This window comes from Danaus plexippus, chromosome 14 (assembly GCF_018135715.1).
Source record: "Danaus plexippus chromosome 14, MEX_DaPlex, whole genome shotgun sequence".
Lineage (NCBI taxonomy): Eukaryota > Metazoa > Arthropoda > Insecta > Lepidoptera > Nymphalidae > Danaus > Danaus plexippus.
The window spans coordinates 6,974,001-7,001,004 of NC_083546.1; the positions used below are offsets into that span (position 1 = coordinate 6,974,001).

Sequence of the window (27,004 nt, forward strand, 5' to 3'; positions counted from 1 at the left end):
TGTTAACACGTATGTATATATTTAAAAAAAGATCTTTTTTATTTAATCACTTAATCGTTGCAGCTTCTTTTTGTCAAACAAGTAAACATCGTAAAGGAAAATAATTCAAATATTTATCGGAGTGTCATTTGCAACAGTACATTTGATTTGAGTTCTAGTTTTGTTATTTCTTAAAATTTTTCTCAGTCTAAACTAAATAATGATAAAATTTAAATACAGTATTCCTTTAATTAAATAGATAATAAGTTGTTGATATTTCAATATCAAAATATATCCGTTGTGTGTGCGGTTGTAATTCTATGACGTCAGATTGCATTTAAATTATTTCTGAATTAATTTAACTGCATAGTAATTTGGAGGCTCGCCGGTATGATAAGGGTTTTTTAACGTGACGTAGTTGAGAATCGGTCAGAGGCTTTGAATGTTTCGCTGTAATACGTTTTAATTGAATTATGTTTCGCTGATTAAATGACATCCCGCGTTCCGAATGTTTCGTTATAAGGTTGTTGTGAAATTTGTGGCCTTTAAACGATATTCAGTTATGAGGTGCACGCAGTTTAGTACTTTTTATGACTACTGAATGCTTCCATCATATTTTTTTTATGGTTTTCTTCGTTTCCAGTACCTTATTAAGCCATCTCAGTGTAATGTTTCGTTGCCATATATTTTATATTTTTAATTACATCGGTAATCAGATGTAATTCAATATTCCGTGACATCAAGGGAGGTGGAAGAAAAAATTTTAATGCTTTTTGTTTTCGAACAAATAAATCAATTTTCGATCTCTTTATATATATTTCATAAAATAAATTTTTCAATGGAGCAATTTTAAAATTATATAAATTTTTCACACTAAAATTAAACTCACTAATCACCGTCGAATACATGTAATTCTGTATTCGTCAAATTGATTACAATTTAGTATACAAATTCGGCAATCTGTATCCGTATTCTAAATGTGTCAACGGGTTTGTTAATCAAATAAACATCTTAATTTCGTGTAGCGTGATACACAATTAATATTATTTACTGCTTGTTACATATTCCTATGTCATTAAGAACTACATATAAAACCGCTGTCAAATTAATTAATATGTCAGTATGGCAGTCATAAAAGTCACTTTTACGCATCCCATAATTCTTTTTAAAGCGCTTCCCCGTAATATATCTGGGAGGGAAGCACTTTTTTGTCTCCCGGCATCTTTGAAATGTGTTCAAAGCGTTTCCATAATAGATAACTATTAATTTAAGTCGTTCTTGTAAGTTGAATGACTTTAAATTAAATGACATTTTAATGTACGAAATTTTTAATAATAGATAGGTGATTTTCTAGAAAATTATTTATATGAATTCTCAATCTCTAATAATAAAAAAATATATTATACGTATCTAATTGCCGGTATTTTTCAAACAATCCACATAAGGCCTCGTTATATCGAAGTACAATTTACAATGCGAAATGAAACCAAATCCTTCAATAAATAAACATTACGTTTGTGTGTGTGTGTGTGTGTGTGTGTTTGTGTGCCTGATTTAGTTTACGAGTAACGACAACGGACCGAGTTGAAAGGACGGTTATTTACATTCAAATTGCATTTACTGCATAATAATAAAAGTATAATGAAACTAGATCCTACCGTCGACTTCGCTCGCGAATTTCATATTTATCTGTTACTAGATATGAATAATTTAGGAATAATTTAATCTACGTGACATTCGTCGTTATAAAACAACATCCAAACACATACAATTCATTAACAATATTATTTGGATTACAAACTGGTGAAGCCTGAGAATAAATTTAATAATGGGAACACTGTGAGTGTTGCCATTGCTGGTAAGATGCCAAATTACATAGATTATAAAATCGATTCAATATGTAGGTATTAATAAAATTAATATAATATTATAAACGCGTACTGGAATATATAATTCAATCAACGCTTAGTATATTGCTATTAGGGTCGCTATTTCTATACTATTATAATAAGTGACAGGAACTGACGCGTTTCATACCCGTGTTGGACAGTTTGAAGTAAGGTCTTAAGTATATGCTTCAGCACTGGGTTTTTCACGTGATTGTATGAACTTTTAAACTCATGTATTTATATATGAGTATATATTTATATAGTATATATATGTTACTCCTGTATTTGATGATTATAAATGATGATATTAGAGGTGTTCCTTTTTAATTTAATCGAATATTTATTATTAAATATTTATATTATTCAAAATTATTAATCGAATAATGAGATCTAAGACTTTTGTTTTATTCATTTAAACTTATATTATTTTATTGTAAAACTACATGTACATGTTATGTGTGTAAATCCGCGTAGTATATCCGAAAATATATTAGTTTCATTTAAAATAATTAATCGAAGGCTATACGTACATATGATTGAAAACTATAAGCCTTTATAGTGAGTAATAAATTTCAATTCAATATAATTATATTTTCTTAGCTCCAAATATCTTTGAATTCTAAGCTTCATAGATATGATATATAAATAAATAAAACGTGTATAATTTATTACACTCGGGTGTAAAAGTATTGTAAGAGATGAAAGTTTTTCCAACAAAGCAATCCTATCAGCTCTCAGATCCAGGGGAGACGTTGATGAATCAATCAATGTTTGATAAGTTATGGAGCTAGGAGAGAATACATTACATATATACACTTATTTATATTTTTTGTAATTATTTTAAAGGAATTTATTAATTTTATGAAGATTTAAGTCGGTCGATTGATTTAATTGTTTGTCACTGACGGAATATGAAGCGTGCTAGAGCTTTGATTTCGTAGAATGTGTTTGTTTATATCTGTCTGTGGCATCGTAGCTCCCGAACAGATCGATTGATTTCGATATGTTTTTTTATTTGAAAGTCAGTTTTCGTGATATAAAACATAGTTTAGATCGATTATTATCGGTCCAGCAATATAAAAATACCTATAGACTGTTCCGAAATTATGTAAGTCGGTTTTGCCCTATTAATTATTATCAGAACACTCGATTAAACGTCTCGAGCTTGCCAGTATAATCATTACATGCCAGTTTACGTGTAAAGTATTTTTATTTAATAAAATTTTGTTGTACCAATGTATATTTCCGAATAAGCTAAAAATATTTATTTCCAAATGAGCTCTTACAAAACAATATAAGTGCATAGTTTTACATATATTATATATTAAAAAAAAGTATTCGGAACGTGAGAAGTTTATATAAAGAAAAGTAAATTGTCTAAGTGCCATTTAGGGCGGAGATTTTGTAGTTTTATTTTTCACATTTATAAATTCAAATGAATCTAAGCTTTTGGATTCTAAACGTTTTTTATGATCCTGTAACTATATAATCCCGACGTTTCAATTCCTTCACAGCAACCGTGATCACGGACAGACGAGATGAAAGTGTCTTGCGGAACCGAAATGTCAGGAAAAACGCGTTATGTAATCCGAAAACATTAGATTCATTTAAATGAAAACACGCGATAATCTTGATAATCAATGACTATTTATTTATTTTCACTTAAAAACAACTGAACAAGAGATTTATTAGTTTGTTATTTTAATATAAAGCAATGGTATACACCTTCTTGTTATTGTCACTAGCGAAACTAGGAAAAGTCTATTTCATCCCTTAACTACTAACAGTCATTTATTCTGTTATACATGATAAAGATATCCGCAAAAAAACCTAGTATTAGTTCCAACGCAGCCGTGTGAAAACATAAGTATGTTAGAACATTAACAAGATGATAGAATCTTACATTTTAAGTACATCCAAAAGTTATAAATCAGAATGTTTTTTTTTAAATTTTAGTTTCATGGAAAGTAATTGAGTCTTTATTAAACGGCTTCAATAATAATTGTCTGCGTTTAATAATCTCTCATGGAACGATAATGGACTGGAAAAAAGTCAATTAATCTATAGAATCTGGATTAAAGAGGCGGCGGAGGGTACCCATTTAGCTTTAAATTTTTTTCTAATTAGACTGTTTCATATCTGTTAATGTAGGCTCGTTTTGATTCGAATCTTTATTAAGAAGGGATTCGTTTAAAATAAACGGAGTCTTAATTTTACAAAACGGATACTTTAGCTTAAAAAGAATAAGTAAAAAATGTAATCATTTAAGCAAATAACATTTTATTGGGGTCTTATTAAGCCGAGCGTTGTTGGCGGTCGGTGGCAGATACCAAAATACATCAATCTTAACGCACTTACGCCACTGTTTTCATTGCATTATCCTGCACGATATTTTGTAGAATACTAACTATATACAGACCCACCCACACACACACACACACACACACACACACACACACACACACACACACATACACACATATATATATATATATATACATATTTATACGTGTGAAAAATATATCTAATAAAAGTTTAAATTATACCGAGATTAATAAGTCTATAATAATATATAATAATGTATAATTAAGATTAAAATGTCATCTTGAATAAATCTGTGTGAACAATGACTTGACGCGCAATGGAGCAGAATCCGAAACCATTAGGTTGAAGTTATTCCGAAACTTCACGAAATCAATTTTAACAAACGAAAGCGGACACAGATAATATTTCTTTTTTAAATATTTCTCATGTTCAACCTGTATGGTGTCCCACTGTGCTGTGTAATAACTTGAATGTAATTATAATTAATATATACATTGGAAGTCAAAAGTATGTTAAAATCTCGATATAATATAATCGATTAGTCAATTTTCAATGGTTCTTATGTTGGTATTAGTATACGTCGATTTACAAATTCATGATATGAACATTTTATTTTAATGTTGGTATTATATTAATTGTATTGCTCCGTTATTAAGGATACAATTTATAATAGTTTTTTCAAATAATACGACTATTGCATTCATAAATGTCATAAAATTTGATACACCCATGTTTGAAATCGAGCCAACAATAAATAGATTATAAGGTAAATAAAATCTTAATTAACGAATGATGTCTCGTACAATAACACATTTGTTTTATAATTATCGTATAATTTAAAATGTTTTGTTTAGATTTTTTAATAAAGGAAACGATGCATGTAGCATTTTAAACTCGGGTAGCACTGTAGAATAGCCATGGCAAGTTTTATGTCGGAAATCTATATAATGGAGACGCCATATTTTACAAACTTTTAACCTAATATTGTCCTGTCAAATATATTAAATTACTTACGCTTTATTGTCATATATGATTTAGGAGTGAAATAGCAGACGTCATATCGAATCAAAGTTATACGAAAGTTTGGCATGAACCCAGAGGACGCTGAATAATAACAATCAAAGCCTATTCAAGATTTTATTTTATTTCCTCGTGTAAAGAATTTTAAGAACCAACGTAAAACTTATAAGCGCTGTTTGCAAAATTTAAAGTTGGAAGTTAGTGGGGCAACACCGAAACGCAGTGAGGGATTTTTATTGCCATCGTAAATAACACATTAAAATATAAAGAGATATTAATTTATTGTTTTGTGGCCGTTGTAAAAGAATTTCGGGAGTGTAATTTTTTTTTTATTGTTGTTATATCTTAAAATATTGTTAATAAAAGTAATATCAAATTGGATTAAATGAGTGAAGTAGAAGCCAAAGGATGACATTTTATTCAATTGGATCGTTTTTCCTATTCCTGTGATGATGATGATGATGATGATGATGAACAGTTGAAATGATTTTTAAACATGGAATTGATATTTATTTTTATAATTACATAATTTCAGCGCCTTAATTTTAATTATCATTTTGAAAGTTAAGAATCATGTTGAGGCTAAAACATTTTTTATTTTTAAATAAATAGCGTCATAAAAAATATATGAGCAGTGGACAATAAAAATTTTACCAATTTAGAATTTCTGAACTGATATTTAAATAAGCACAGATACACGTAAGTTTGAACTACCACTCTTGTAGTTTTCTACGTCCTTGCTTACGAAAAATATTCCTTGCGAAAGCCTAAAAGTATTCTTTACACATTTAAATTTATAGATAAATTTATCATCTATTTTAATATATTTAACGCCTTATTCTCATTGTAGAATTAATTAATGTATTTTTATTTCCTTATTCTGTCCGCAATCCGAGTCGAATGAAAGAAATAAGAGTTTAAGCCTATGACATAAGAAAAGAATAGTCTGCTATTGCCTTAATCTTGTTGACGTTGAATTAACGTCAAAAGTTTATATTTATTTTTTTAAGTATGCCTATTTATTTCTGGAAGAAGGTTTTATACATCTCTAGTAAATAAAAATGAATTTAAATTAATTTATTTAAAAAGTTTTTTTATGCAATATTTTACTTTGGAATGTTTTAATTATTAATAACTTTAGTATAAAAATATAGAATAATTCGCAAATTTTAATGACTTTGTTACATATTTATGTTGCCATTAAAAAAACTTTAACACTCTAATTTTATTTATGTGATATTTAAATTGTTTTTCTTATTTATACCTATTTTAATAGTTTTTTTTTTCATTTATAACGGTTAAATTTAAAAAAATAATGGAATTGATATATATATAATTCAAACCTTATGATAGTGACTTTACTTATATTATTACAGCAATTTTTTTTCTTAATTGGTAACTACTCGTCTCATTTTTGTAATTTTATATAAAGATCATCGAAGTATAATTTTTTTTTGGTTCAGGAAGTGTTTTTAAATATTCCGAACTATACCTAACTTTATAATCATTTTACATGCAGACAGTATTCTTATGGGACAGAAAAATATTTATATTTTGAACCATGCCGCGGGCTAGATTTAGTAATAATTGCTGTTACCTCAGAACTTATATGCCATTAGAGTATTTAATAGTTGTTTTGAGATCGTGACTTGGTGATGGGTTCAGCTTGTTTGACCCACTAACTGTGAGATTTATTGACAAATAGAAAAAAAACACCACAGAAACTTTATAACGTAATAGTAAGTTGTTTTAGCGGAAACTGTTAAAATATATTTTTTTGGACATCACATATTTTATACGAAAAAAAAAAAATTTTGCTTCCGTAAAGTTAAGAATTTATGTTAAAATTTTTTAATAGAGAAATAACTTTTGGAGCGTTTAAAAGCTAATATTATTAACATATTAAAGACATAATTTTTGGAAAAAATAAACGTTACGTTATAATATAAACAAATAATATATGTATTGAAGCTGGCTTAGAAGTGTATAATATTTATTATATTCTAATAATCGTGACTCATAAAACATATGTGTTGATATAAAAAGTTATTCGCCTAACTAACTAGCTTTAATTCGAATCTAGACTCGCTAGTCTAGCTCATAGACCTAACAGCTGACATATGTTAACTTACACCAACACTATCCACTATATAGCCACAATGAAAGCTTGTTTAACGAGTAACAAGAATCAACTTTATCGATGTCCGCTTTGCCAGCAAGCGCGCGTCCGCTGCCAACACTGGTTGAAGTTACACTGATTTTTTGTTGGAGGCATCGCTGCTAAAATGCTCCACATTAGACCGGTGTGAACGCTGTATAATCCTCCCCTAAATATAATGCACATTTTATAACATATTTAGTATTGATATCGAACTCTTTCAATTGGCTGGATTACTTCACTTACCGGGCTACGTGTCCGCTACAATTACGTATGTTTGAAGTTTCGCAATTCATATTGATACAGTCGATACTCGATCTTATTTTATACGATATGTAACTATAAAAAAGATGGATTTGTCTAAACATTTTTTTATATAGAAACATAACTTGATATGAATTGTATATCTTGTATAACAGTTTTAAGAATGTTATAGATTATGAGCAATACAATATTTGAAATGATTAATTGTGTTCGTTGTATAAATAATGTCTATTTCTTTACTGATAAATAAAAGTAGTTTCTTCTAAAACTTATAATAAAAAAATTAGATTAAAAGTTGCAACTGTAATTATAATGACTTACGTATACATTAAATAAACTTTAAGAAGTAATCACATTATCAAAACGTACTGTATATAATGATAATAATTTAATTAGTTAACGTTTAAAATGATTTGAATTGAATTATCTATCAGAGTTGAAATTTTTTAAAGAGAAGAAGATTCTGAAAATCGTAGACAAAGCCAGAAGCGACACGTGAAGAAATTACACAGAATTGGAGCCTATCAAAGCCTATCAGCATAAAAACAGACTATTTTGAAAAATATAATACGCATAACAAAAACATTATTGATGTTTATAATTCATAAGTAAAATATATAATCACAACGCTTCCAGATATTTAATGTACAGGGTGTGGAAATTAAATAGAGTTTTAATTCAATCAGCGGCGCTGCGAACCAATTTAATGTCTAGAAGGCAATACATCACATCATTGTGAGACGCGTATATTTGACAATGGGGTATAACTTTTTAAAAACATGCCACGGGCTGAGAAACACGATACATGAGACAGATTATCTTGTTACATGTAAAACGTATTAACGTTGGGGATTTTTTAAATAAATATATTTAAAAATAATACTAATAAAAAATATATAATTTAGTGAATGAAATCATTTTGGACTTATGTTTTATACCGTGGCTTTTTTAGGAGATTTTTTTTTGTTATATATTCTTTATGAACACTTTCCTTCAACACGAATACTTATATCTCGAATTACGTTCTGAAAAGATAATAATAATATATGTAATTGTAAGAAAATATTTATTTCAAATAAACATATTATCTTTCGAAGTCTTTTTATTTCTTTAACAACTCTCGCAGGTTTTGCTTCAAGGACCGTGGCGGCACAAAGACGTATATTTTTATAACACTCGAAGGTAAAACTTCTATCAATCGAATGTGAAGCTAAAACGGAATATTTAATATTCATCTTTATACATATATATATATATATATATAATTCTATTGTACGTGTGTACGTGTATCTCACTGAACCTCTAAATTGGACCGATTTGAATTATATTTTTTGTATGCATTTGGGTGACGCCTCACATGGTTTAGATTCACAAACCAGCCCCGCAGTTGGCGCTGTTGTCTGTATCCTTCTTATTTAAAATGAAAAGGATGCACTTTAAGTTACATGTATATCTTTAACACACTTTATAACTTCTCTCTGTAAGCAACTTTGATTTTCACGGACGGAGTCTCGGGCATAAACTAGTTTTATATAAACTGTGACAGGACGTCAAATAGAAGCGGACATCAAATTAATCTTGGATTAGGCAATGAGTTTAAGACTGAATAATGTTTAGAATGAAATTATAACGGGACATAAATCTGTGTATTCAAATACGACAGAAATGTATGTCTGTTTGTCTAAATAATGTGAAGTATACACAGAACTTTTAACAAATAAACAATTATAAATGGTTTTGTCCAAACAGCTGAGATTGAGATATACAAAATAAATTATAAAAATATATTAAATTTTCATCAATTTAATTATAGTAAAAAATAATACATCACAAATTTAATAACGATACTTACAAAATTATTTAAAAAAGCTACTTCTAAAATAAATACTGCACTTGCATTAAGTAATAGTACGTAGTCTTAAACACGGATTTAGTATATTCTTGCTATTGTATATTTATCATACTATTTTTTTTAGAATAATCACGTAACATAATTCCAATAAAATTCAGGCACTAATAGACTTTCTAGCTTTTAAAAATGTTTCAGTTACATTGTAGGTAATAAAGTGATGTAAAATTTTACGATGATCTGCTTACTGATTGGTTGTAACAGAATAAAAATTAAAAAAAAAAAAACTTCATCCATTAGTAAGGCAAGAACTTACTATCAAAACTAATAATATGCGTCGAATAAGTAATATTAAAATATGAGTTTTCTCACAAATGTTTAACCTGGCTCAGAATAATAGGAATATATCATATCGGAGAAGAAATAAAATTAATTTAGGCTACCAGCCTTAGTACTTAAATGAATACGCAAACACTGCGCTATAGTTAGAATTTTTAGTCAGTAATATTCCTATGTGGTAATCGATTTTAGAAAAAAAAAACGTTAAAACTTTCGGTAATGAGTTTGACGAACAAACTAATGGTAGTAATAAGATTACTAGTGTTTAGGCAAGAAGTCAATTTAATCAATTCTCTAAAAGCATTTTAAATTAACATTAAATATCGAGAATATAAGTCTATGCACAGACAGAAATTTTAAACATTAAATTAATAATATTAAAAGTGTATATAGTAAATACATGTCTATCGACCTTTAAGCAATGTCGCTAAAAGTATTGTACTAATGTCTAATAAGATAAATCGACATTTATTGTCTCTTTAATTTATTTACCACAAACAAATATACAATACACCGAGACTCGATACCGAAATAAAATTGAACCTTACATTTATTAATAACATTTATAGAGTACATTCATCAGACGTAACATTTGAAATTAATCGAAATATATGCTTAGACGCTTCACATTGGCGATTTTTTTTTTTAAATAAACGCAAGTCTTAAACCTTTGTTTCCAATAAAACGACGATCAAATAAACACGCGGATGGAACGTCCATCGATGTGGAAGCGCTCTTACAAGTGTTCAGATTGTTTCTGTCTCGTGTATCGTAAACATTCTAAGTTGTGGGTATTTTGAATTATTTCGTCTTTTGTCCACCAGTATGGGTTGTATCGCTTATGATAGTATATATCAAAGATATTTCAAGTGTGTACATAAATAGCTATGAAATATTTATGAGCTGACTTACTAAATGAAACAGATATTAGTACAAGTTGTAATTAATGTTGTGTTGAAGGTTAATTTATAGGTTACGAGTACGCTAAATTTATATTTGTGTTAATATATATTATATATGTGTGCGTGTGTGTCTGTGTGTGTGTTCATTAAGCTCACACAAGTATAAACGTAATAACATATATGGTACTAATATAAATAATATTACGTAGAAAATATAATTTTTATTCTATGTTTACGTATTTAACAATTAAGTTGGGATGATTTAGTTTTAAGTGCAACAAACGATTTATTCAAGAAATAATTTGTAACGAATGACATAATTTATTTGAATGTTTTAAAAAAAAAGTTGATAGAGACGAAATATAAAGATTTTTCGTGACGAGAAATACAGTATCTTCAACGTGTGACATTTGATATCTGTCATATAGTGTACTAGATTAAATCGTAACGTTTTAGTCTCTGACGCTTACCATGGAGAATCTATCTATCAATTTTGATATTTTTTCAAGAAGTTACCAAAGCATTTTCACAAAATATGCATGTATAAGGCACGCAATAGTTACAATTCCTTATATTAACAGTACAGTAAATATGCTGTTATTGAGATCGTGCGTTCACCGCCTGGGACTTCGTTGCCACCTTCCAACGGGTGGAAAGACAGTCAAGCATATTCAGTTCAAATTAAAAAAAATACAAATGTTTTTAAAGAAAAGCGTTTTAATTATTCTTATTACTAGAAAACCATAACAGCTGCAACCTCAAGCGGTCGTTAAAATTATTTTCCAATGGACATGACATCGTAAGTTAAATTCCAACAGAAATTATCCTATTCGAAAGCAATAAAGAGCTAATTTATACGGAAACGTTATAGTTCAACAAAGTTACTTGGAAATAGGGAAGGTTTCTTAAAAGTTTGCTCACATTTCGCGTCTATTTACCCAATCCCATTCGAGAGCTAAATTTCTGTGGACGCAACAAATATTCTAGAAACGAATCGGTAGTTGGGTCCGCGTTCAATGCTTTCAACATTTCCACTAATATACTACAGACTAAAGATATTCTAGACGTATAATTGAGACAGTACAATATTCATAGGAGATTTAATAAGCACGATTGTGGTTTTACGAGATCTGAACCATTAAAATTCGGTAATATTCTTTTACCATCCTATCATATAATAATCATTTTAAATAATTTAATGTTAAACCGATCGTAAAACTAAATGTTAATTTAGAACCGATGCCAGAATAGTAATTTTACATCGATGAAATTCAGAATCGTATAAAGTAATGGCGTGGGGTGAATCTTAGCCGAAAAGTGGATTTAGCAATTAACATTTTTATGAAGTGATAAGAGAAGTTACTTTTACAGCCCCGGCAGCTTAATGAACTAAGTTCTGAGATATACTGTCGCTGATATAACTTAGGTGTGAAATATCTCGAAATAAGGTTGTATGTACAACGCCAGATCTAGTAAGTACAAAGTCATATCTTTTATGTATAATTTATAGTAATAGTATAAGGAATAATGTTTTAAAGGTCACAAATTAATTTTTATTTTGATATACCTACATATATATATTGTGTACTTAGTGCAATTCTTTAAATTTTTATAAAATTGTAATCTTCGGTGTCGAAAATCTAAAGTGATTTATATATTTTTATGTACCCACTTAATATTTTAAAAGCATCTCCGTTTTTAATAACCGTATTTCAATACAATCTTGTAAAGCGTTCAATAAAGAGGTCGTATATATCCGGCTAATTGAATGGCTGTATACACGTGAGCAGGTAAATAACTGCTTGTGATAAGTAAGTATATATTAAAGTTATTTAAACGTTATTTAACCTTTCATAGTATTCTTAGAGTGGAACTAAAATGTTTAAAATCAAACGTACTCTCCCTGCAATGATTTTTTTAATAAAGTGTAAAATTTAAAAATGACAGTTGACAGTTTTTTTATTTGACTTTGAACGAATTACTCAATGACAGATTGCATTTTTTTTTGTGCTCCACACATATCCGGAGTAAGTTTATATATGGATAATACAAGGACAATCAAAAATAAACTTATTAAATATTTCTTTGCTTTTTTCTTAAAGTATACATTAGGATTTTAGCTGTAGAAGTAATAAATATTACAATTCCATTACTATACTTCTTTTCACCAACCCTCGGTCATAACGCAATTATAAATCACTTGGCATTTTTTTTTTGACTTTCTAATTAAAATAAACTCACTAACACATTAATAAAATTAACAAGATTAATTGTAAACACGTTATAAATCGAGGGAAGACGTTCCGATTTCATATATATTGAGTTTATTACGTTGAGCTGTCAATTCTTTTTGTATTATTTACGTCGAGAGCCAAGGAATTGAAGGGCCCTTGGACGTTTATTGGCAATTATAAATTAAAGGCGCATTTGCTTAAATGTGTACGGTTTTTTTTTTTTGCTTTTATATCACGCTTTACCTTATTCGTGTAACGTTTAACGTTTTGTGTACACAGAAAATCATAAATATGCTTTGTTTATACTAAATTATCTTTTATAGCGGGGAATGATAGTAATGTAGGTATTTTATGAATAACATTAGATAAGTATAGTTAATTTTAACTATTCTATAATAACGTTAATATTAATTTTACTGTTATTTCGTTTCGCCTATAGTAATAAAGCTGGGTTAGTCTGAGAGGTCTGAAATTAAAATTTTACGAGCAAATTCAAAATTATTACAACTATTTTGTTGATTGACAATTATTTTTAATTTTATTAAAAGAAGCTTTAATCATACATTATGCAAGTAATTTGTAAATAATTAAATGTTTATTGCAAACATATAATGATTATTAGATATACGGAATAGTACTAGGAGTATAAAATTAGATGTTTATGTTACTGTTCGAGGTTTGTTTTCTTAGCTGCGTAAAATTCCACCTTCTCAATATTTGTACGATGAAAATAGTGAACCTTGAACTTGGTTTATAACCTTAGTACGGGTTTGATAGAACTATATGCTTACCCAAAGTTTTGCAACACTACACACGAAGCGTCTCCCGTTCCTCATTCAATAACCTACGCTAATAGTATATTGAACGAAGAACTTTTAACGCTCAGTATTTAGTGTGACGTAAACCTGTGATGCCTGTACAGAACGTGTTAAGTAAATTTTACATGAAATAGTAAAAAAATTATAACGCAAAACTTTTTTGACAGTTTATTGTATAAACTTTTGATTAATGATAGAAAAAAAAAGAAAATAAAATTATCAGACCCAGCGTCATTATTCAGAGGTATTTTGTAATATTTGAGTTATGTCCAAATATAGCAAATTATGTCATAACTCTTGACAATGTTCTATTAAAAAGTGTTTAACGTTTTGACAAGTTACCGATCAATTCATGGCGAACGGCGAATGACGAATGGCATACATGACGGAGGCATTGGCGTGACATTGAATTGATGTATGGCCCGAATGATAAAGGGTATCAAAACAAAGCCATTGTACTGAACTAGACATTTTCACACTATTTCGTGTATCGGAACGATAGCTGATGACTACAACCTTTCTAGAGACAATAGACAGAAGTTTTTTTTTTATTTAAATTTGTAACTTTGATGATAATCACAGCTTTGCTAAGTTATTCACCGTAGTATAAAATTAAGGTAATTATTAATTACAAAATTATATATATAATATATATGCATATAAGTATATATGTACTTGCACCCTATAAAAGAGCTTTTTCCTTAAGAAACCTTTACCTTTGTAGTAAATTTATTTCATTAGAAAAATCTTTATTGTGTAATTATATTAAATAAATAAGTACTTTAATAAGTTTACTGTGTGTAATTTATAGTAAATGTAGCGCAGTATATTTGACTTTAAGTGTTTTGACTCAGTTGCCATGGTAACTGAACCGTAAATTAGATGAAAAGTTTGAATAGTCCATAGCAATGTGATTAGTGATGAATGTTTTTAAAGTTCAACATCTGTATATCAGTTTAGCGGACACTATGTCTCAAAGAAAAACACTTTAATTTGATAGCTGAGACACACGGTTTCCTTGTTTTTGAGGAAAAACGCGTGGGAAATTCTTAAGTTTTGGCAACTTTGAAAATTTTAAATGATCAGCGACGTGTCGGATGTTTGTTAATTTGTAAGGCAAAAAAAAATACGACACAGAATCTAATCTAATCTTTTTCTTAAGGAAATAATATGTTTATGTGGACTTAAATATGCTCAGCTCTTTTCTCGTAATCATTTTCGAATTAAATTATGACAGATATAATTTTTTATAAATGTCTAAGAATAAAAAAATATATACAAAACTTTAGACTTAATATATTTAAGTAATATATATTCCCAGACTATCCATGAGAAAAATATCAGCGAAGCCAAGGTTTTAATTGAGTTTGAATTCACAGTGTAACTGATAATGTTGTTGTTCCGCACTTCAAGTCCTGGCTTCTCCACCAAACGCAGCCAGTCTGCTGATAACAACTAGAGACTCTTCCTGTGTAACATTAGTTGCATTTAATGTTTGAACTGGAAATATTGTTAAACACACAATGTTTACTTCAACTGCAACACAGACTTTATACCTAATACCTAAATATATGTATATATATATCATTACCATACATTGTGTATAAAATAGTAAATTGTATGTCACGGTCGGTAAATATAATACAATATTAATGTATTAGAATATACGTTTTTCCTGCTATTTAAATATAGCAATTTATTTCAATGGTCTGTATAATGTTTTATATATCCTCAAGTTCAGTATGGAATAAATTTTAAACTTAATGAGTTTTTTAATGAAAGTCAAACAATAATTTTGGTATCTCCTTAATCCGACTCGACAATGTCCTTTAAATTAACGATTTGTACGTCTTATATCTGTATTGAAAATATTTATTCCATAAAATTAATACGTTTATATAACTAACAAAGCTGTGGAAAAAATATACAAGATAAATACAACAAGACTTGATTTATTGATATTTCAGTGATAAACAAAATATCTCAACACAGTTCAGTAAAGAAACCCATCTTCAGCATCCTTACGACACGTTTGATCGATACTAAACACAGATAGTTTACAGTACCATATGAAAACACCATATATAATAAACTGCATACTGTATGTATTGAGTTTGACAACGTAAACTCGTAGTTAGGATACAGGTTATATTTTCCTGTTTTTCATTTACCTACGATATCACAGTAAACAAGGCCTCAATAAGTCAAGTGGAGGGACTGTTTCTGTTATTCTGCAACGCAACTTTGGTAATTTGTTGAAGCTGCATGAAAATGAATTATTGGAAGGCAGCTATTTTTTCCTGCAAAGGCAACGCTTAGATTTATGTCGTGTTTACAATGCAGTCTACCAGGGAAACAGCTAGTTTATCAAGTATATCAAAGACAAAAGATAAATAACACGTAAAGGATTTTGGATCTTTCATTTAGGTTATATCTTAATTAAAAGGTGTATTTGTATATTTGTATCATCTTTGACATATTTTACATAAAACCACAGTATATAATACAAAACAAGATACGCTAAAGATAAAAGAAGGTAGTGTTATCTTACCGTAAGTAAACATGTTCGTCTGTCCCCTAAGGCGAGTCTAATGTACATTTGTTTTTTATTCCGTAAAGAAAATATTCTGTGAAAATTCTAAATCTCATAACAAAGGTTTGCTTGTGCAATCGATCAAAATCATCAGCGAGTCTCATATCACAATCGTAAAATTTATTTATATATGAAATTATTTTGAAGCAATTCAAAACCCTTCAGGCGTTTAAGGTTTGACAGTTCTTAATCTCTTTGCATTAAAACTCGACATAAATATGTATTAATTTTTAAACTAGTCGTTTCACGCGGCCTCACTAGGATTTTTTTTGTCATAACTGCATACAATAATTTTAATATCATTTTATTTGAACCCTTTAATCTAATGTATTTTAATGTTACTTGTAAGTGATAAATAATAACATTTGTTTAATGCTTGCCGCTTAACATTAACAATCAAACATACGTACATCCAATGTACTTTAACATTAATACGATTTCCGGTTTTAGTAACTGTCAAAAAAACCTTTTACAAATAAAAGTATGATAATCGTTTGGAGCGCCGCAAAAAGAAGCTCACGCCACTATAGCACTTTAATTGACACCCGATATCTCGAAGATCTCTACCCTTAACACGTGTTTTCTGTTTCAAACTGAAAACGGATAGTTTTAAGTATTCGCTCATACAAATTGTTGCTGTCGTGTGCGTTAGCTGATGAATTATATCGTTAGTCCTGGTAAAGTTACTTAAGTCTATTCAAACTCTCTTGTTATTTTTAAAACTCAAGGAAGATTAATTCACTCCGAACCTTATGAGTAGTAAAAAATGTAATACGCATTGTAATTTAACCGTTTATAATGCATCAAATGTCTGCGCCGTCAGTATGTAACTGTCAGTTTGATAGTACACGTCGCTCGTAAAATAAGACAGTATGAAAACGTGCGTGAAGGTGCGATCCGTGTCAAGATTGATTAAATTTAACGAAGAATAAACGCGTTAAAAGGCGAGAGACTTGTAACAATTTATTTTCACTTCTAAATCTTGTTCGCATCCGTAAACAGAATTCCATAAAGATGAGTTATTTGTTCGTTGACAGCACAGAGTATATTTTGATCTCACAGATTATATATTTTTTTATACTTATGGTCATAATCATTTTTCTTGACAACTTAATTAAAATTAATGTTAATGTAATGTTAAAAGACAAGTATACTTTATTTGGTTACTCTAATAGCATTCGAAGAACTCTCAGACAGTGTTTTCTTTGTAGTATTAATTTTATTTAAGAAAAATTATGTGTATAACTCTTAAATCAAATGCGATTTATATCTGATTCCAACGCTTTCCTTATTTAGGCGACACAAGCTAGATTATCCATCAGAAAAGATTCATGTCAAGGCCTGATATGAATTATATTAAATTTATTAACGCCATTGTTAATATTATTAAATAACAACGTCACTTAACTAGTTTTGACCCGCGAATTTGTCCGTACAAACTTCATAATAGGGTCATAATACGATTTAGTTCCTTCTCGACATTTTTTATTGCATAGTACAAGTTTGCTTTATCACACTACATAGTAAGCGTTTCCCGTTTTTCATTCAATAAACTACGTTAATTCTGTAATGTAGGAAGATTTATGAATGAAAAACTGTTAACTCTCCGTATAAAGTGTGACAATGCGTACTTCGACTAAGGATAAGACATCAACAGTTAGTAATATTTTTAACCATACACAGTTAAATACTTTACGATGTAGATTAATATGGATTGACATTTTTACAATCCCCGTCCCAAATTTGTTGCAAACAAGGATTTCAAATTTCACGAATAATATAACGCTACTCAATTATATTTTTGTATATTTATCATATTATTTTTTTATGAGTTAACTTAACCTTACATTGTCTTATAGTGTCTATAGCAAAAACTCATACCTTTCTTTCGATATGATAGATAGACAGAATTAACGTCAAATCATATCAAAAATACACTAACTCTTCACTTATAAGGTATATATATTTACAAGTATGTAATTTTGTTATAACAAAGATTATCGTAAACCAATCTTAATGTACATATGTCTATAACCCAAGTAAAAATATATCAAGTAGTTCGTGAGATCAGTTAGAACAAGAAGACGAACATAGACCAAAGAATTAAGAAGTTTTTATGACCACCTACTTGCGGCTTAGTCGAAATCACAGACATCAAGTCTCTAGATAGTAGACACAATTTAAATATGTAGGAAAGCTCGTACAGCTCAAGTGATAAAAGCATTGATAAAATTAATAATATCATTATTTTGGATCTAACTGACAAAGTTCCGTTATCGAGACTCCAACCAGCACTGAGCTATGATCCATGTTTTATGACAGCTGATTGATGCTTATGGACATCCGTTTTACAATGTCCACTCATCCAAAAGCCATTAAGACATTATCTTTCATCACCGATACTTCTAAAGAGTTTATATATTTGAACAGTCCTTTTTATTTACAAACTTCTGTTCTCATTCTGGTTTTGTTATTGATGTTTTTTACTTTTTTTTTTTTTTGCAGCGGTTACGATTAAATATAATCTGTAATTTAAGTGATTTTTTATATTTTATAATGAAGAGGTTAGATATGCGATAAATTCTTGGAAGTTTTTAATTAAATTCTTAAGTTTTTATTTATTAATTGTATATTTGATTTTTTATTATTTCGCTTCGATGGACATGAGCGTTGGTGGTGTAATGGTCAGCATAGTTGCCTTCCAAGCAGTTGATCCGGGTTCGATTCCCGGCCAACGCACTTTTTTTTTTGAATTTTCTAAAAATGTTTCTCTCTTGTATGAATTCCTTATTTAATCAACTTGGATTGACCCAATTTCGTCTTAGACTATAGTTGTTGAATGGTGCAGGTAACTTCAGCATAGTTGAAGCGGAGCTAAGAAAACGCTCATAATCTTGTTCCAGCAACTTTTCTTATTAAGACTTTGTATTTGTAATCTAGTATTCCGTAGTGAGTATAGTTTTCAACAAAAGCATCCATTCGATTGATATTTTATAACTTAAAAACTTCTCTTACTTTTATACACTTTAAAAATAGAACGCAATTTAAAAGTAATAAATTTTATTAAGTAAATAAAAAGTATTTAAGTTTATATCCTAACCGTATCTGTCAAGTCGATTGTGATATCATTTGTCATATAACTTATTTGTCAAATATTGTATAGAGAATAATTTTTGTCATGTTACTTATTTTTCATAAGATAATCTAATCTAAAATTTCCTATTTTTGAATTACTTAAAGTTGATCTTAGATGTATTTTCTGAAAAAAATATTTATTTCAATATGTTCATTTTAATTATAATTCACTTCTTTTTTACTTTTAAATGACAATATCGTATAGTGAGGAACGGCCCTTATATTGTGATATCCATTAACGGTAACGTCCACGTCATCAGGTGAATGCGCCTAACTATTTATAAAAAAAACATTAAAATGCAACCAAACAAAAGACATTTCAATCAACCGATTGATTTATGGGCGCGAGAAAAGAATAAGTAATGCGAAAATTATGCAAGAATGATGGCAACACTGTTTTACGATCACATCTTGGGCACAATCCAAATACAGAGGTAACAAAAATTCACTCGTGTTTATTGTATCTAATATCAAAACTATGTACAAAATAAAGAAACTCTGTTCTAATATATAAAAACTTCTATAATTCTCTGACTTAGAGTTATAAAAACGAATTTATGAACTATCTTCTGAAATGTGTGATATTTTGACAAAACTTTTATTACATTATACATTTATATTTCTTATAACGTTAGACATAATTTCATATTATCCGTGACGTATTAGCCGAATATAAATGTATGTTATACCATTTTTTGCTACCTGCTCACCAAAATGGAGATATTTATCGGTTATTCCAATTCTAAAACGCCAATGGGTTCCTAGCTATTGCTGAAGCATTTAGAAATACCAATACGGCTCGGCGGCTTGTATGTTAGTAATTACGTCTTTGGAAGTTCTGACTTCTGTTGTCTTTTGACAGCTGTGACAGAACGCGCATATCTGACATACCGCACGCGTAATACGTATACATAAAACACAAGTTAACAACAATCTTACATTCTATTTTCCTAGTACGGGTTGAATGCTATAAACCCAGCAGTGATAGTTAAAACGATGTATTTTGTTTTTTAAGAAACATTATATTTACGATATCGTAAACATATTATTTGGATTTGATATTAACATTTGGATAACCTTTATTAATTCTCACAGAAATCACATATCACTCGTAAATGCAAAATAGTTTAAAAAAATTAATCTATATTATTTTCTCCGCTAGTACTCGCAACTATTACGCTAACCAGTTTGGTGTTTGGTAAACAGCCAACGTTCATAAAATATGATCCCAATGCATTAATTAATTATTCAATTCCAGTAACGTCACTTACGGCTTATCTTCTGATATATTTACATTTCAGTTCAGATAATACACCTTTATTTATTATTAATAGAAGCTTTGTAGAGATTTCTAACCGGTTTTGGTAATCCTCTAATTAATATTAATGCCTTACCGATTTACTGTACGAAGTGGAATGGTTCATACCCCCATTAGTCTCCTTATATGCGAACGGAATCTTATTTGTATCGTGTAATTATCGTGACTAGTTGAAAATAGTTTGAGGTGTTATATTTCACAGGCTAACGCTTTTTTTAAACGAAATCTTGACTGTATACGTGTGGACTGCTCAAGTGTTTGTAAGGTTTTAACTTTATTTGAAGTTGTATTTAATCATGTTTGTTTTATTTTAACATTGCTTACTTGCAGTCTTAATAGTTTAAAAGTTGTATACATTTGTATACTTAATAAGAAAAAACACTTTTTTTTTAAAAAACCTATTCATACAATGATATTTTCAAGATTATAACATTTTTTATCAAATCAGTTGCTATCCGAAGACAATTATAGCAATAGTGAAAGTAATTTATTTAAATTGTCCTAATATAAACTTATTTATTTATGCATAACAAAAAAAAAATATAAAAATTCTCGAACAAAATGGACAAACTAGAGTCCATTACGGAACTCCACTTAAGAAACGTAATGTCCATTCATGAATTCGCTAGTTTGTATACAGTTGTCAAAATTGTCAACAACATTAACCCGAAGCTAACTGCGTTCTCGTTTTCACCGTGTTATACAAACTAGCTATTACATTATGACGAAAACCAACTATTTGCTACTGGATTTTGAACTTTATCGAATAAGAAATAAGTATTATGTATCTTGTTATATCCTTGAAATGAGAGGATAGCTAATCTAAAGGTCTGTGAACTCATCAATCGTAAATCTGTATAGTAAACAGAGCAATGTTACATGTGTTTTGATGACGTCAGAGCGACTTCCTTTATCTGAAAAGTAACAAAAACTTTTCGCATTCATACTACAAAAATCTAGCTTATATAGATACATTCAAAACTATTGTTTCAAACATAACAAATCTCTTATACAATTCAAATAACTCGCACCATAAACACGAACACGCACATTTTTATTATAATTAATATATAATAAGGATAGTATTTTTTATTATAAATCGAGAGAGCAGAATTACATATCAATAGTGACATTTCAATCACAAATGGCGACAGTCACACAGTGACATTTGTGACTTGCGTCACTTTCATCAATTGACACAAAGTAAGAACAATGGATTCGGCGTAGGCGTTTCCGTTTTGGCAACTGATTGAATAATTAACACAAATATTTAAAATTTCGGATAATACCAGATGCGTAATATCGAAATTTTATTTGTTATTCTTGTAATTTAAAAACGAAATAACTTTAAATTCTTGTATTACAAGATCACATAAATTTTTAAGTAAGTGGTTTTTAAAATAAGTTTTACACAGATAGTGTCTATAAATATGGATAGTAAAGTAATTCGTTCTGAAACTTGCAATACTTTTGTTAATACCTAATAAAGTATATATATATATATATATATATATATATATATATATATATATATATATATTGTATGTATTGTACAGGAATAACAAAAATATTTTACTTCCTCTCGTGTTATATAAATAAAATTTGAATGTATATTTTTTTTGCATTTTTTTTTTCTATGGTAATTAATACGATAAAAATTACATTAAAACTTTTTTCTGTTGGCCTGTTTCTATATTTGTTTAATATTTGGGTCGATTGGACGAATTTTATTGAGATTTTAACAAGATGATAGAGGACTTTGAAGGAAAACTCGAGGTTACGTATTGTTCCAGATGGATTAAAGCATTAATTCTTAGCAAAAAGCGATGATCGTTTAGCAAATTCTTAATTACCTATTTTAAATGTAATAAAAAAATAATAATAAGAAATTTATCCGCCGATTCAACTTGCATTAATTCAGTAGGAAACAGATTACATTATGCACCACCTATAGTATTGGTCATAAATATGATCTTAACCAAGCAAAGTCCTCGCCAAAGCTAGTTATTAAAATTAATTAACAAATAAAATAAAATAAGAAAATAAGACAACTTACATACCTTGGTAGATAGTTACAAATATTATGACAACAAATTTAAACTAAATTTATTCTTATTATATTTTTATACCCTTTCGTCTATAAAGACTTAACTACTTTTTGATGTAATTTGAATTTAATAGAACGCTCAATTGTAGCGTTTAAATATTTCCTGCGAACACAGTTTCCATCTCAATAAAGTGTGCAAAATATAGAAAAATTCAAAAGGAGCTCGAGCAAACTCAATTTGTAAGTTGGAATAAATTTCAAGTCACTGTTACTTTCGACCTCATATCTCCTTTACTTTACAATAATAATTCGTGTTTGTGGTTCTTCTTTGAATTTTATATTTGAATAGTTTACATTAAATGATATGATTTTCAAGCTCTAACGAAGACATGGAGAGACATGTTTTAGATTTAAAAATAAATCTAATCTCAACACATCACAGATATTTTTCTTAAATATCGTATAAATTTCAACGACTATTGTATTAAAATGATATATATTTTTTAATAATAATTATATTTTATTCATCTAACCTTTGAGTTTTTTAATGTTAACATTCAAGCAAACTTCGTGTTCTTTATCTCTAGACGCAATTACTCGAACATTGTTCTTTTTAAAATATTTTAACGTATGTCAGTCATTTTATTGGCCTCGGACACAATAAACAACCTTGACACGCAACACAAGAAAACGGCGACATCTTAAAATAATTTGTGCGTTTATCAATGAGTGACATCAAGTGAATTATTGTTAACGAAACGCGATAATATAATGTAACAAAAACGGACATTGTTTGTTTATTTATAGTTGACAGTTTAAAAAAAAAATACTGAATATGATAGTAGATTTATTAAGTATGACGTGAAGATTAAATCTGGCAACATTCATATCTGCGTATTTCTACTATGTTGTGTTTTTTTTTTTTAATTATATTTAATTAGCAGTATAAAAATTAAAATGTTAACTTTATACTGATGTTGTAACTAAAAAATATTTTTATTTTTGTCAACTCAAATATCAGTAACACATATTTTATATTCGATTCGTCCAGTTTTAATCTAGACAGTGTCATTCGTATTAAGAATAAAAGATTACACTCTGACAAAAAAACAGGATACGTATATTTATATAGTGTAAATGTTGCGAGCCTTTAAAATTGTCGTAATGCAACGTTCCCGCGATAAGATTATTGTCCTTTGTTTTATAAAATTTAATGCAGCCCCGATTTTTATTTCAGTATTCTTGGCATTTAAATGATTTTATGTAAGTCCGATTTATTAGATGCACTCACGAAACGTGTTTTGATATAAAAATTTTATTACACATACAATGTAGAGAGTGACAGTGGCTTTTGCAGATTTTTGTTGACATTTTTTTTTTGGTAACAAAACGACTATTGTATTCCACTTATGTGTGAGTGTGTTTCTGGACGTGGAAAATTAAAAAAAGTGTGAGATTTCGTTTTTTTATGTTATTCATAAGTTTTTTTGATAATACTAGAAATTTTGTTTTTTCACGGATGAAAGCTACGTTTTAATAACACGTAACTATGATCTGTGACGATATATTTAATCTGCATGGCTTATGATATTTTTTGAGTACTTTTTTGGGTTGACACTCGTCTTACTTTCAAATTCCTAAAGATTATATATATACTTCATATTTTCAATGTTATGAATAAATATTGATTAGTTAATTTGATGGATTTTTTTTAAGTTTTAAATTTTTTCTATATTTCTTATAAATTATTACGTCTCTCAAGTAAAACATAGATTTATATTATTTCGGGTTTCATTCAAATTTCAATTCATTTATAGCTGGATTATTATTCATAAGAATTAATTAATTTATTTTCCTGAAATACGAATGTTGAAGATGATTTTATTTATGAACGAAATGTTTAGAACCTTTTCCTTTGTTCTGTTGGTTTGTACTTAACATACGGAAAAACAAAACAAAAGCACACCACGCCATTTTAATGTTGATGGGATTATAGCTGATACGATTAATTTATAATCCAATAATAAGATTTTTTTTAAAAGCTACAATGTTTTGAAAATTACTAGCCAATAAAATATCTTTATATACACAATATTTGCCACTACTATTTACACTTTAAAGAAAAACTTATTTCCCAAATACATTTCTATGACAACGACTTCAAAACATAAACAAAGATGGGCGTCATCAAAATATATTTACTGAAACAAATTGTCAAATAAGCGGCTTAGAAACTGACGAAAAACCGTCAATTTGCAAGCGTGTGTTAAAGTAGCGAACAAAATGTTATGCAAAAAAAAGGCGCCAAATATCAAGCTCGTTATCCGCTGACGGAACGAAAAGGACAGATTATATTAAAAACAAAAATAAATTGATAAATAATTTGACAGATTATAAATACGTATTCTGTTTTGATTTGAATAAAAACATTTTTTATTCCTTTATACTTATTGGTTTCAACATTACCCAGTTTAGGTATTTATCAAATGTCGTCTTAATATATAAAAATATATAATTCATGTCGATTCGCATGTTCTAGAAAGTTCCTGCTAAAATGGAAACAATAAGATTAGTATCCCAATGTATTTCAAGTATTGGGAGTGAATGTTTTTCTTAGATTACTTAAACCTCAACTCCTGGTAGTCGGTCGTTATCAGTTCACATTATATCTGACAGATGGCGTTACTTGTAGTTGTTAGTGATGTTCCGTCGTATCATTTTCTGATTAATGGCATCCCCGATAACTTGTTGTGGATTTATTATGTTGTTTTATCTTGTAGTTTAATATGTTAAATAAAGCAACTAACCACCATATTAACAATGAATCTAAAATCCATTAAAGTACAACATTGTTATATATTTTGCTTAAATTTTTAATATCTGGAACGATATCCCAAATACATTATTAAAACGTCGTAGAATAAAAAAAATAAACACGTCTCAAATCGAAAATACAGTTTCGTTATATATAATCTATCTGTTTAAACCACAGTTCTGTAAAATTACTACACGATTTCTTAAATATGATCTACCTAAAAAACGACAATCATTTATTTTACTTATGAGATATAAAGGTTAAAAATGAGATATTTCTCTTGAGTATCTGATCTGCTATCTCCGGTATACTTCAATATTTTTATACATTGATTGTTGTGACTGTATATGGAGATTAATTTAAGAGTAAATTTAAATTATCTTGATTATATTATAACTTAGTAGATATCATGTAATCTGCAACATAAATAAGATAGAGAGAGATTCTTTTGAATGAAATTACTTAACTTTGGTCGAAGTTAAGTGAAACTACATTTATATCGTTTGTTGTGTTTATTCTAATAATTATCCTATTAATTCAGGATTGTACAAAAAACTTTGTTAGTTAGAGAGAGGAGCTTGGACAGTGGAGGTCAGCGTTTAACGCGCGTTAGATGGGCCCTGAAACCTACACCTGGGTCGCAAGTCCCAGGCACTGTTGTAGCTCCTCTCCCTGCAACGATTGACTCGGCACCCGCACGGTGAATCCATTGAATGCTGAGAGGTTTAGTCTCATATCAAGTTCCTTGTAAACGTAATGGTAAGTGTCAAGACTCAGGTATGAATATAAAGGAATATTTTCTTTTCTGTTTTTGCCAAATGTTTCTCTTATATTGCCCTGCTTCCAATTGTTTTAGTTTAGTTTAATATAACAAATAGACTTTCTTAGTAAATGCATTATGAGACACAAAAGTAAATTTGGGACTCGAAGTTATAATTCCCATAATTACCCGGTTCAAACAAACATTTTAAGGAATTAATGGTTGATATTTTTAATATACCTAGGAATAAACACATTTTATTGTACAAGTTTTTTTTTTTAATTTTGTTTAACAAGTCTTTTTTAATATATATACCTTATCATTCGTGATTGTTTAACAATTTTGTAGATAATTAATTTCCTACTCTCATATTACATTAGTCACATTTTCGATAAAATTCAAGATACTTTCGCAGTATCTCATCTTGATTTCCGCTTCCTCAATAAAGAAACATAATATTTCTTAGTAATTCTGTGTTACATCATTTGTTTTTACGGATCTTCATATTCGGATATTTTTGAAATTAGAACTCTTATGACACACCTACTACAAAAACAAA

The 27,004-nt window shown here is 28.7% G+C and overlaps 1 protein-coding gene and 1 non-coding gene across 2 annotated transcripts in view; one reads left to right on the forward strand and one right to left on the reverse strand.

Annotated features, from left to right (window-relative positions):
• LOC116769586 (monocarboxylate transporter 10-like) overlaps nt 1-27,004 on the reverse strand; it is a 77,261-nt gene that overhangs the window by 17,064 nt on the left and 33,193 nt on the right. The gene's annotated exons all lie outside the window — the stretch shown is intronic.
• Trnag-ucc (transfer RNA glycine (anticodon UCC)) lies at nt 19,038-19,109 on the forward strand. The gene has a single exon. It is a non-coding gene; the product is annotated as a tRNA-Gly (tRNA).